Raw genomic sequence first — 14,352 nt, 5'->3', positions numbered from 1 at the left:
CCTAACGTTTGAGTGGAAAATGAACTAAGAATGTGAGATAACTGGTTCATTTGAGCCAGTATGCCTCAATGAAATTGGTCAGACTTAGCTGATATTTTTTGTTCTCTTTACTAGCAACTTGGATTTTTTTTCTATATTCCAGACTCCTCTCTTGCTGTAGGATTTAATCCATTGGATAAGAGTAAATGACTTAAACTGTCATCATATTCACAAAAAGCATAGAAAAGATGATAAGGCTGTAAACAACACAGAATTATATCCCGAGGTAGAAATTCGCTAGGCGAATTGGGACAGAACTCTGAAAATTTAAATGTTTTCCTTGAATTTCTAATTGGAAATTGCTACTATATGTGTTGCGGTTCATTAGTCATTCCAGCGTTGGTCATGTAGAGTCTATTGAGACTACCCCACGCTTAGGGCATGGGAGAAAATGTTGAGTGAACACATTTTTTAAGAAAAAGGGCACTGGACTGGGTGGAAGTTGCAAGACCTCAGTTCCAGTCCCAGCACATTCCTGTGTGGCCTTGGACAAGCATCTTCACCTCTCTGGTCTATCCAGTGTAAACAGAAAAGATTGAACTGGCATAGAATTCCAAACTGTGCTCAGTTAGTGGGTGTGGTAGGGAACAGCAAAGCCTGCCTCAGGATGTTCACACTCTCTTTTCCACTCCCTAGAATGTTCATCACCCCAACTTCACCCCCACTCCCACCCCACCTCCAGATCTGCGCACAGTTCATTCCTTCCCATCATTTAATTCTCTGCTATCGTGTACTCCCTTAACAGTGCCTCCTGCTACTGTACAGCACAGGGAACTCTACTCAGTACTCTGTAATGGCCTATATGGGAAAAGAATCTTAAAAAGAGCGAATATATGTATATGTAAAACTGATTCACTTTGCTGTACGGTAGAAACTAACACAACATTATAAATCAACCTTACTCCAATAAAATAAAAAACAAGTAGCACAAATAAAATAAAATAAACCAAGTAGCACAAAAATAGTCCCTCCTGGACAGTTCTCTCTAATACCTCCTTTTCCAGTTACTCCCTATCTCCTACCCTGTTTCACTTTTCTTGGCATTTATCACTACTCACAAATATGTATGTTTTTATGTATTCCCTTTTTTGTCTGCTGTCTGCTTCCCTAGAGTATAAGCACTAAGAAAGCAGGGACCTTGTCTATTTTATATGTGCTTAAAACTGTGCCTGGCATGTAGTAAGCACGTAATAAGTATTTGTTCAAGGAATGAAAGGATGAATGAATCCCCACCTGGCAAAGACGACAATATACTTGAAGGGAACAGCAGTTGCCTCCTCCGGGCATCCAGTTTGCCACAGTCCCCACCACTCCTACTGTGTTCCCAGCACTGACATCATTTGTTACCGGAGCTGCTTTCCTTATACTTCACCACTTTTCCACCACTGATGCTCCTGTTTGTTCTATGTAGGTATTTTCATTTATGACATGATGCTCCTGGTCCAAGATGTGTTTGGGCAAAAAAAAAAAAAAAAAAAAAAAAAATCTGCTGCTAAAAATAATTTGAAAACTCCTAGACAAGAGGACCTTTCAAATCCCTTCCAGCTCTAACAACCAGTAAATTCATGCTTCTCAGCCATTCAGATCTATAAGTATGAAATACAAGACGAGTGTATTCAACTTTCCTTCATCGCCTCCTTTAAATACTTTTTTTTCCTTTTTTTGAGTCAATCCCCGCAGGAGCCGACCATGTGAGCCCATTAAGAGAACAGTTCCTTCCCACCTGCCGCCTGGAGCCAGCCAACAATCTCAGCTTCACCACTCCATTCTTGATTATGTACAGCCATTCCAATCCTGAGTGGCAGGATTTTGCAAAGACAGCTGTTGGGCTCCAGGAACATTTGGAGGAGGGGAAAAATGTGAGGTAGGTTGCTCCATTCTTCTACTCCTTTTTTTACTGAAAGAAAACAGCTGCGATCTTCACATGGAAGATGAAGTAAACAAAAGCTATGGTGCCCAGCACCATTCAGCAGCCAGCATTCAAATGTATTTTCCCCACCACCAATGTCGACGTCATCTCAACCTCCCCTCCCCCCAGGCTCAGTTCCCCACAGCGCGTGGGGAAGCGGGGTCTTTGCATGCCTTGTTCACTTGACCAAATGCTGCAATTCACTCCAATAAAAGGAGGGAGATTCAAGTCCCCTGACTGGGTCAGCATTCCATTACTGGTTATCGCACACAGCATTTTCAAGTTTCAGCAACCTCTGTGTGAATCAGGCAAACAGGCAGTGTTAATCTCTGAGAGGCAAGCATTCTTAGGTTCAGCGGCAGGAGTATCTGCATCTGGGCTGATGCTGAACTGGCTCATGGGACAGTAGATCTCTTATAGGAAAGTCAAGGTATGTTTAGAGGGACTCTCTGATTCAACTGTGGCTGGCTCATTTCTTTCGTTTCCTCTTCTCTTTTATTTGCTTATACAGAAAACAGAGTATTCATTTATTCCTTTTCCCACCCCCATCCCTCTTAACTGCCAGGGCCATCTGTCCGTCTGAAACCATCTCTGGTTGCACAGTTTTGAATCCAGGTGACAATCAAAATGAAGAAGTGATTGTCCCTTAATGTTTTCTCTGAAGGGATTAAACATTTTTGAAAGCCTTTGTTTGTGTTTGTTTCGAGTTCTCCAGTTGAAATACTGTACTCTTTGAATAGCAGGGAATAAAGCCTGTGAGCTGATGTAATGTAAATGTATTAAGCAGGGGCACTGTTTCCTAAATATGCTAAAATAAGCAACTTCTTTAAAACATGGATGGGACTTTTGATGTTTAACAGAGTTATATTTTCAATCTCTTCTGCTTGGTTTAAAACTAAGATTGTTTGTTTTCGTGTGTGCCACTTAAGGCAGCTTGGTTGGCAAGTAAATGCATTGGAAAAAAAAAAAAATTCTTTTTTGCCCTGACCTCCGTAAATTTGGTAACTTAATATATCCAATATATCCATACACATATGATTTTTAAACAAAGATAGGGTAAGGAATAAAGAGGGACTTTGTCTACAGGATTCTTTTATCCCCTTATGCTTCATGTCACCCAGTTGTGTTAGTTTTTTACAAAGCCATTGCCACTCTAAGAAGTATTGATTTTGTCTAGCTAAACATGTCAAGTCAGAAGAAATGATCAGTGGATTACGTCTTCAAAACACTTATTCCCCCAATGGAATCTGCTGATTTTTATAATCTCAAAGAGGCAGATAGAGAAGTTGAAGGAAGAAGATAAAATTTGAAATATTTCCTTCATTTTTTTTTTCTCATGTCTATAAATGAAAACCCAAGTTAAGGAATATTGTTTTCTAGGTCTCTTATTCTACCTCCCTATATTATCATCACCTTTTATTGCTGCTGCTGTGTGTGACCTGAAGGAACATGAGATGGCCTTCCTCAAATATCTCAGTTTTAAATTCAGTTCCTATCTCTTAATTGGGTTCGGTCAGTAATGACTCACTGCCCCAAGGTCCAAAAGCATTCACAGCTGAAGAAAACAAACACATTCTCCTATGGGTCCATCTTTCCAACCATCTCCTGGACTCTGGTAGCCTTTCCTGAGCCAAAGCTAAAATCACTCACTACCATTTTGTGATGTTCAGGAATGGCTGAAGTCCTTACAATCCCAGATGGACTGGGAGGAAAACCACTTTAAATAGATGCTTTCCATGATCTCCAAAATTCAAATAAACAATATTTCTTAAAATTAATGGAAATAAGCATATAACAGGTTCAGCATGGGATCAACTCAAGAGGAATTTCTGACTAAAGTACCAACAGCATTTACTATAAGACAGTTTAGCCAAGGGGGAACCCCAGTAGGTCTCTGCAACAGAACTGCAGGCATCTACAAGGCCAGTGCCCAGGTCATTGCTTCTCACTGTCTCTTAATTAGAAGAATGGTCAGCTGTCATTTGTTAAGGGCACCCTTTGGAACTGTGCTTATATGTGGTATCTTTACTACTCACAAGTATGCCAGATAGGAACTAGGTGATTTTTTTTTTTTTTTCCAGATTAGGAACTTGAGTCATAAGAACGTGGCCCTAGGCCATACAATTTGATAAATACCACTTAAAAACCACCTTTTCAAATGTCATAAAGACTCAGAGTGCCAATTTCATCCACAGTTTAATGTATTCCTGAAAAGGAGGAATTTGGGAGAGCTAAATTAATTCCTTGCTATGTCCTAGGATGCTTATGTGCTCTTTGAGGGTCATTCATTTTTATATACTAAATACTTACTTGAAAGGATCACTGCCTTATTCCATGTGCTAATTTGTGGAGAGAAGTTTATGTATTGGGGGAATCTAATTCATTCCTGCATTTTATCCAGGAAATGAGAGCCAGATGTTTTTGGACATTTGTTATTTGCTTTAAGTAAAAGTCTAGGTTAAGATAAGAGAGATATATTGATTGGCTATTGCATCTTCCTCTGGAGAAAGTGAAACTTTTCCTATCTTACATTTGATCATACCTTAAAACTTCAGGACAGGCTCTAATAAGAGGAAAACTTTTTGAATGTCCTTTTCTTTGCAGATGGCAGGGATAGGAAGGTGCACTCAATTAACAGAGCTCTCAATTAATTTAAATTCGAAGCGAAGGACCCCCTAAGAGTCAGGGACCTTGAGAAAAAGTGCTTTCTAGGAGAGTCCACTGTCAGGTTCACAGAGAGGCCACGGTCCTCCTGCACTCCCGAGACCAGATCCTTAGATTCCATTTCAGGCAGCCACACTCCAACAGTAAGAGGAGCTCGCTGAGCCTGTCCACATGCGTCTGCTGGCTCGCCCGCCTGTCTGGCATCTCTGCACCTCTCCTCTTCCACACTCCCTTCCACAACCTTCCCAGCCAAATGAGCTGTCCTTCCAAATATGACCCTAACTCATGCAACAGCTGGAGGCAAGAGCAAAATAGACTGAGCTCATGTGAAGGGTATTAGCATTGAGTCCTTTTTTTTTTTTTTTTTTCCCCAGCACTGAAAGATGTTTGGAAAATTCATCTAAGGAACTTTAAAAAAATTTTTTCATTCATAAAGATTGTTGAAGGAGTTCTCAGAGTTTCAGTTTAGCAGATCTTTTGGAAGGTATGAATGCCAAGTTTATTATTTTTCCTTCTCCTGTTCCTGAGCTTGGGAGGATCAGAGAGTCGGGCAAGGAGAGAAGACTCACAGCTGGCTATCCACACTTTTCCTTGGAGATTCTGATGATCTCCATGCCATGGTCCCTGGAGGTTCTTTGGAAGAACCGAGAGATACTGTATTTGCAAGAGAACTAGACCATGTGTTGAAGACCCAGGCTTTCTTCCTCTACTTGCCCTTGAAATTGTCTTCACTCTGATCTGAGAGTCAAAGAAGCGATCTGTCATACGCTTAGGGAAGTACCACAAAATCTGTTAGGCTCTGTAGAAATAAGGTACATTCCCTGCCTTCTTTACACAGTTTTGTTTTGACTTAGGGGACTTGGAAAAAAACTCAAACAATTGAGTCATAGTGAGTTCACGCAGTGCACCTCATATCACACTAACATCATTTTCTTTCTTTGCTTTTTTTTTTTTTCTAGTTAGATCAGGGGAATCCCAGATGCATAGTATATCATATTGTCAGCAAGGTGTATGACAAACTCTGGTCTTGAAGGTCCTGATAGAGTTGTTCAGTGAATTAAAGTCCACTTGGGGAGAAGTGGCTAATGTGTGCTGCTGAGCTTAGTCCCTGGCCCTATACCTGACTGGAGATCACAAACCGGGAAGGACAGGTAACGTATTGAATAACAGGATCAGGATTCAGTAGCATCTTAGGAGCCTAGCATGTGGACCAAACCCAATATGATAAAATTTAGCAATACTAATTACTTATGAAATTCTGCATTTAAGTTTTAAAAATTAATATAGCTTTGGGGTAAGAGAGGCCAAGCTTAGTACTCGTTAAAAATATTTTGGAGATTTCTATTGTCCATCATCAGATGTGATGTAACCTCCAAAATATCCTAAGTAATCTTAAACTGAATTAACAATAAAAGTAACATCTGTCATTTATTGAGTACCTCGTATGTGCTAAGGTAACAAACCTATAATGATGGTGTAACTATTCCCATTTTACAGATGAGAAAACGGAGGAGATTAAGTAACCAGCACTAGGTCAAAATGGCTAGCAAACAGCAGAGCCAAGACCTCAGTCAAAGCTGGATGCCATTATTGAAAAATATTTTCTAAGAACTTTGCATTGGTTATTCATATCACCTATGAAGAATGTTACTCATCTTAAGGAAACAAAATTAAATAAAAATACTGACGAGTGTCTAGAGAAAGATGACCAGGAGAATGAAGAGTCTGGAAGCCATGTAATAAAAGGCATGGTTGAAGAGATGGTAAATATTTAACATGAAAAATAGAAGATCTGGATGGATATGGAAGATGTCTTCAAAAACTGAAGACCTAGGGTGAACTGGAAGGTATAGACAAAGAAATTTTAACCTTAAGCGAAGTTTCCAACAATAAAATTACAAACAAGCGCAGAGAAAGCTCCAAAAGGATTGAGCACATTAATCACTAGCAGATACGGAGAGCTATCCACTAGGGTTGTTCCTGAGTGAAATACCACTTTTGGAGACATTTGGCCTAGTTGAGGGATTCTTAATTTGAGATCCATAGGTGAACTTCATGAAGTTGAATCCCTAGAAATTATATGCAAAATTTTTATATGTATATATATATAGTGTTCCCCACACTCCTCCTGGGGAGATGGTGAATGTATTTCTTCAGATCATCAAAGCAATGCCGTAAAATCTGTGAACCAAAAAATGGAGTCCACTCCAATTCTGCAATCCTATTATTCTGTTCTGTAAAACTAGTCTTATCCGTCACAGAGGTGCACCCAACAGAATTGTGTGATTGATTTAATGTTAGGGACAAAGGAGAATGAATATATTCAGGAAAACTTCAAGGTTTTGAGCCTAGTTACTGAGAAGATTTGATACCACTGAGAGATAAAGAAAAGGAAGGTAAAGCAATAAGTCCTAATCAGAGGAAGATAATTAAGTAGAAATAAATAGACAAACTGAAGCCTGTCTAAGATTCCAGCACTGAGTGTGTAATCCAAATAGTCCTTTACTTCATGGCAGAAAAATGCTGAAATCTAGAGATGTATAAATAGAGAAAAAGCTACAGAAATTTAGAACCATTAAATGTTGTAATTCTAACTGGTCTAGAGATCACTTACTTCAATCCCCTAATATTATAAATGAAGAAACCACATCTCAGAAAACTAAGAGACATATTCTTTATCATTGGTACCTGGTTGCCAAACCAAGTCTATGTCTACAAATTTAAGGGGAAAAAAAATCCGTATTTCTAAAACATTCAAATCTGCAATAAGTATACCACTTAAATTTTCCAGGACAAAAAAAGTTAATCTTAACTATAAGTAATACACAAATGTCCATTTTATTATAAGTCCAGACCGTAACACTGACCCTTAAGCATTTTTTTTTATCACACATCTTTATTGGAGTACAATTGCTTTAAAATGGTGTTAGTTTCTGCTTTATAACAAAGTGAAACAGCTACATGTATACATATATCCCCATATCCCTGCCCTCTTGTGCCTCCCTCCCATCCTCCCTATCCCACCCCTATAGAAGGTCACAAAGCACAGAGCTGATCTCCCTGTGCTATGCGGCTGCTTCCCACTAGCTATCTATTTTACATTTGGCAGTGTATATATGGCAATACTACTCTCTCACTCCGTCCCAGCTTAGCCTTCCCCTCCCCGTTTCCTCAAGTTCATTCTCTACATCTGCGTCTTTATTCTTCTCCTGCCCCTAGGTCCATCAGAATCTTTTTTTTTCTTTTTAGATTCCATATATATGCATTAGCATACAGTATTTGTTTCTCTCTTTCTGACTTACTTCACTGTGTATGACAGACTCTATATCCATCCACCTCATTACAAACAACAATTACATTCCTTTTTATGGCTGAGTAATATTCCATTGTATATATATGTGCCACATCTTTATCCATTCATCCGTCAGTGGACACTTAGGTTGCTTCCATGTCACTGTAAATAGTGCTGCAATGAACATTGTGATACATGTCTATTTTTGAATTACGGTTTTCTCAGGGTATATGAGCAGTAGTGTGATTGCTGGGTCATATGGTAGTTCTACTTTTACTTTTTTTTAGGAACCTCCATACTGTTCTCCATAGTGGATGTATCAATTTACATTCCCACCAACAGTGCAAGAGGGTTCCCTTTTCTCCACACCCTCTCCAGCATTTATTGTTTGTAGATTTTATGGTGATGGCCATTCGGACTGGTGTGAGGTGATATCTCATTGTAGTTTTGATTTGCATTTCTCTAATGATTAGTGGTGTTGAGCATCCTTTCATGTATTTGTAGGCAATCTGTATATCTTTTTTGGAGAAATGTCTGCTTAGGTCTTCTGCCCATTTTTGGATTGGGTTGTTTGTTTTTGTGATATTGTGCTGCATAAGCTGCTTGTGTATTTTGGAGACTAATCCTTTGTCAGTTGCTTCGTTTGCAAATATTTTCTCCCATTCTGAGGGTTGTCTTTTCAACTTGTTTATGGTTTCCTTTGCTGTGCAAAAGCTTCTAAGTTTCATTAGGTCCCATTTGCTTATTTTTGTTTTTATTTCCATTTGTCTAGGAGGTGAGTCAAAAAGGATCTTGCTTTATGTCATAGAGTGTTCTGCCTATGTTTTCCTCTAAGAGTTTTATACTGTCTGGTCTTATATTTATATCTTTAAATCATTTTGAGTTTATTTTTGTGTATGGTGTTAGGAAGTGTTTTAATTTCATTCTTTTACATGTAGCTGTCCAGTTTTCCCAGCACCACTTATTGAACTGGCTGTCTTTTCTCCATTGTATATTTTTGCCTCCTTTATCAAAGATAAGGTGACCATATGTGCATGGTTTATCTCTGGGCTTTCTATCCTGTTCCATTGATCTATATTTCTGTTTTTGTGCCAATATCATACTGTCTTGATTACTGTAGCTTTGTAGTATAGTCCTGAAGTCAGGGAGCCTGATTCCTCCAGCTCCTTTTGTCTTTCTCAAGATGACTTTGGCTATGCAGGATCTTTTGTTTTTCCATACAAATTGTGAAATTTTTTGTTCTACCTCTCTGAAAAATGCCATTGGTAGTCTGATAGGGATTGCACTGAATCTGTAGATTGCTTTGGGTAGTAAAGTAATTTTCACAATGTTGATTCTTCCAATCCAAGAACATGGTATATCTCTCCATCTGTTTGTATCATCTTTAATTTCTTTCATCAGTGTCTCATAATTTTCTGCATACACGTCTTTTGTCTCCTTAGGTAGGTTTATTCCTAGGTTTTTTTTTTTTTTTTTTTTTTGCGGTACACGGGCCTCTCACTGTTGTGGCCTCTCCCATTACGTAGCACAGGCTCCGGACGCACAGGCTCAGCGGCCATGGCTCACAGGCCCAGCCACTCCGCACCATGTGGGATCTTCCCAGACCGGGGCACGAACCCGTGTCCCCTGCATCGGCAGGCGGACTCTCAACCACTGCGCCACCAGGGAAGCCCTATTCCTAGGTATTTTATTCTTTTTGTTGCAATGGTAAGTGGGAGTATCTCCTTAATTTCTCTTTCAGATTTCTCATTGTTAGAGTATAGGAATGCAAGAGATTTCTGTGCATTAATTTTGTATCCTGCTACTTTACCAAATTTATTAATTAGCTTTAGTAGTTTTCTGGTAGCATCTATAGGATTCTCTATGTATAGTATCATGTTATCTGCAAACACGGACCGTTTTACTTCTTCTTTTCCAATTAGGATTCCTATTATTTCTTTTTCTTCGCTGATTGCCATGGCTAAAAATTCCAAAACTATGTTGAATAACAGTGGTGAGAGTGGGCAACCTTGTCTTCTTCATGATCTTAGAGGAAATGGTTTCAGTTTTTCACCATTAAGAATGATGTTGGCTGTGGATTTATCATATATGGCGTTTATTATGTTGAGGTAGGTTCCCTCTATGCCTACTTTCTGGAGGGTTTTTATCATAAATAGTTGTTGAATTTTGTCAAAAGCTTTTTCTGCATCTATTGAGATGATCATATGGTTTTTATCCTTCAATTTGTTATATGGTGTATCACATTGAATGATTTGCATATATTGAAGAATCCTTACATTCCTGGGAAAAACCACACTTCATCATGGTATATGACCCTTTTGATGTGCGGTTGGATCTGTTTGCTAGTATTTTGTTGAGCATCTTTGCATCTGTGTTCATCAGTGATATTGGCCTGTAGTTTTCTTTCTTTGTGACATCTTTGTCTGGTTTTGATATCAGGGTGATGGTGGCCTCACAGAATGAATTTGGGAGTGTTCCTACCTGTGCTATATTTTGTAAGAGTTTGAGAAGGATAGGTGTTAGCTCTTCTCTAAATGTTTGATAGAGTTTGCCTGTGAAGTCATCTGGTCCTGGGCTTTTGTTTGTTGGAAGATTTTTAATCACAGTCTCAATTTCAGTGCTTGTGATTGGTCTGTTTAAATTTTCCATTTCTTCCTGGTGCAGTCTCAGAAGGTTGTGCTTTTCTAAGAATTTGTCCATTTCTTCCAGGTTGTCCATTTCATTCGTGTATAGTTGCTTGTAGTATGTCTCATGATCCTTTGTATTTATGCAGTGTCAGTTATTTATCCTTTTTCATTTCTAATTCTGTTGACTTGAGTCTATTCTTTTTTTTTCTTGAGGAGTCTGGCTCGTGGTTTTTCAATTTTGTTTATCTTCTCAAAGAACAAGCTTTTAGGTTTATTGATCTTGTTTTGTTTCCTTGATATTGTTTCCTTCATTTCTTGTTTATTTATTTCTGATCTGATCGTTATGATTTCTTTCCTTCTGCTAACTTTGGGGTTTTTTTGTTCTTCTTTCCTCAATTGCTTTAGGTGTAAGGTTAGGTTGTTTATTTGAGATTTTTATTGTTTCTTGAGGTAGGATTGTATTGCTATAAACGTCCTTCTTAGAACTGGTTTTGCTGCATCCGATAGGTTTTGGATGGTTGTGTTTTCATTGCCATTTGTTTCTAGGTATTTTTTGATTTCTTCAGTGATCTCTTGGTTATTTAGTATTGTACTGTTTAGCCTCCATGTGTTTGTATTTTTTACAGATTTCTTCCTGTAATTGATATCTAGTCTCATAGTGCTGTGGTTGGAAAAGATACTTGATATGATTTCAATTTTCTTAAATTTACCAAGCCTTGATTTGTGACCCAAGGTATGATCTATCCTGGAGAATGTTCCATGAACACTTGAGAAGAAAGTGTATTCTGTTGTTTTTGGATGGAATGTCCTATAAATATCAATAAGTCCATCTTGTTTAATGTATCATTTAAAGCTTGTGTTTCCTTATTTATTTTCATTTTGGTTGATCTGTGGGGTGAAAGTCCACTTTGGTGAAAGTGGGGTATTAGGTGAAAGTGGGGTATTAAAGTCCCCTACTATGACTGTGTTACGGTTGATTCCCCCTTTTATGGCTGTTAGCATTTGCCTTACATATTGAGGTGTTCCTATATAGCATGCATATTTACAATTGTTATATCTTATTCCTGGATTGATCCCTTGATCATTATGGAGTGTCCTTCTTCATTTCTTGTAATAGTGTTTATTTTAAAGTCTATTTACTCTGATATGAGAATTGCTACTCCAGCTTTCTTTTGATTTCCATTTGCATGGAATACCTTTTTCCACCCCTTCACTTTCAGTCTGTATGTGTCCCTAGATCTGAAGTGGGTCTGTTGTAGACAGCATATATATGGGTCTTGTTTTTGTATCCATTTGGGCAGTCTATGTCTTTTGGTTGGAATATTTAATCCATTTACATTTAAGGTAATTATCGATATGTATTCTCCTATTACCATTTTCTTAATTGTTTTGGGTTTGTTTTTGTAGGTCTTTTCCTTTTCTTTTGTTTCCTGACTAGAGAAGTTCCTTTAGCATTTGCTGTAAAGTTGGTTTGATGGTGCTGAATTCTCTTAGCTTTCGTTTGTCTATAAAGGTTTTAATTTCTCTGTCGAATTTGAATGAGATCGTTGCTGGGTAGAGTAATCTTGGTTGTACGTTTTTCCCTTTTAGCGCTTTAAATATATCCTGCCACTGCCTTCTGGCTTGCAGAGTTTCTGCTGAAACATCAGCTGTTAATCTTCTGAGAATTGCCTTGTATGTTATTTTTTGCTTTTCCCCTGCTGCTTTTAATATTTTTTCTTTGTATTTAAATTTTGATAGTTTGATTAATATGTATCTTGGAGTGTTTCTCCTTGGATTTATCCTGATGGGACTCTCTGTGCTTCCTGGACTTCACTGACTATTTCCTTTCCGTTAGGTAAGTTTTCAACTATAATCTCTTCAAATATTTTCTCAGACCCTTTCCTTTTCTCTTCTTCTTCTGGGACCCCTATACTTCAAATGTTGGTGCGTTTAATGTTGTCCCAGAGGTCTTGAGACTGTCCTCAATTCTTTTCATTCTTTTTCTTTATTCGCACTATTTTATCTTCCAGATCACTTATCCGTTCTTCTGCCTCAGTTATTCTGTTATTGATTCCTTCTAAAGTATTTTAAATTATCATTGTTTGTTTGTTCTTTAGTTCTTCTAGGTACTTGTTAAACATTTCTTGTATTTTCTCCATTCTATTTCCAAGATTTGGGATCATCTTTACTATCATTACTCTGAATTCTTTTTCAGGTAGACTGCCTATTTCCTCTTCATTTGTTTGGTTTGCTGGGTTTTTATGTTGCTTCTTCATCTGCTGCATATTTCTGTGTCTTCTCATTTTGTTTAACTTACTTTGTTCAGGTCTCCTTTTTGCAGGCTGCATGTTCGTAGTCCCGTTGTTTTTTGTGTCTGCCCCCCGTGGGTCAGGTTGGTTCAGTGGCTTGTGTAGGCTTCCTGGTGGAGGGGACTAGTGCCTGTGTTCTGGTAGATGAGGCTGGATCTTGTCTTTCTTGTGGGCAGCAACATGTCTGGTGGTGTTTTTTGGGGTGTCTGTGACCTTATTATGATTTTAGTTAGCCTCTCTGCTCATGGGTGGGGTTGTGTTCCTGTCTTGCTAGTTGTTTGGCATGGGGCATCCAGCACTGGAGCTTGATGACCGTTGGGTGGGGCTGGCTCTTAGAGTTGAGACAGAGATCTCTGGGAGAGCTCTCGCCAATTGATATTACATGGGGCTGGGAGGTTTCTGGTGGTCTAAAGTCCTGGACTTGGCTCTCCCACCTTGGAGGCTCAGGCCTGACACCAGGCCAGAGCACCAAGATGCTGTCAGCCACACAGCCAGGAATTGGGGATTTTCCTGCCTTCTGGGAAATGTGAGGTCTTCTGCCAGCATTCAGTAGGTGTTCTGTAGGAGTTGTTCCACATTTAGATGTATTTTTGTTGTATTTGTGGGGAGGAAGGTGATCTCTACATCTTACTCCTCTGCCATCTTGAAGGTTCCCCTGCAATAGGAGACTCCACTGAAGACACCAACCTCTGAGGAGCTAGAAGTGCAGAGGCAGTTTTTTTCAGAGGGTTTGCAGCTTGCTTTTTTTTTTTCTTTTCCTTTATGCTTCGTCTAGTTTCACTTGTTCACAGGGTGCTTTATGCAGAGGCCTCGCACCCAGCAGTTCAGATCAGAGTACCCAGTGAGAAATGGCTGTGCTGACACCTCCAAAAGCCAAATTCTTAAAGACCTCCTCTCCCCAGCTCAGTGTGAAGGAAGCTCTTCTCCAGGCATGTGCCACCAAGAAGGCAGGGGTCCCTTTCCACCTTGCTCCCCATCCAGGGATATGGTTTCACCCGGGGAGGGGCTGGCCACCACCACTTCTCATCTCCAGCCCCCAGTTCTGTCTTGCAGAAGCACTATTCCAGGCAGGCTTAGACAAGAAAACCTGTCTTCTTTCCTCAAGTCTTTCCCCGCTCACAGAGAGGAAGCTGTAGTCCAGGGGCAGTAGGTGGAGAATACTGAGCCTTAAATGCTTCTACCCAAGTTCATTTCCAGTGTGCAGATTCCATGCCAGGAGGAAAAAATTAAGAAGACTGATGTCCACTGTCCCCACCCAGAGCTTTTCTCCAAGAGTTTATAGTGTGAATTCCACTCATCAGTATGCTCTGGGATGTTTTCACAGTATTTTTAACCTTGGCCTTCATAGTCTGATTTACCTCAGGAAAATTACATGGATTCTTAAGCTACAAAGAACAGAGAAACATATGGTTGTGTTATTTAGTGTTGGTGGATTAGCCACACAACTCTTTGGCTTTCCTTTAAGATGTCTTATTTATTTCTTAGATCAGAGGGAGACTAGCTGTAGATGTGCTCATGCCTCAGATGGTC

At 39.2% G+C, this 14,352-nt stretch overlaps 1 long non-coding RNA gene across 1 annotated transcript in view; it reads left to right on the top strand.

Annotated features, from left to right (window-relative positions):
- Positions 1-1,589: 1,589 nt before the first annotated feature.
- LOC115853034 (uncharacterized) overlaps positions 1,590-14,352 on the top strand; it is a 28,452-nt gene continuing 15,689 nt past the window's right edge. The window contains exon 1 of the long non-coding RNA XR_009565475.1: positions 1,590-1,903. This is a non-coding gene — a long non-coding RNA (uncharacterized lncRNA). The remainder of the gene's footprint in view (positions 1,904-14,352) is intronic.

Source organism: Globicephala melas, chromosome 10, assembly GCF_963455315.2.
Source record: "Globicephala melas chromosome 10, mGloMel1.2, whole genome shotgun sequence".
NCBI classification, from domain to species: domain Eukaryota; kingdom Metazoa; phylum Chordata; class Mammalia; order Artiodactyla; family Delphinidae; genus Globicephala; species Globicephala melas.
This window is presented reverse-complemented; position numbering and strand designations above follow the sequence as displayed.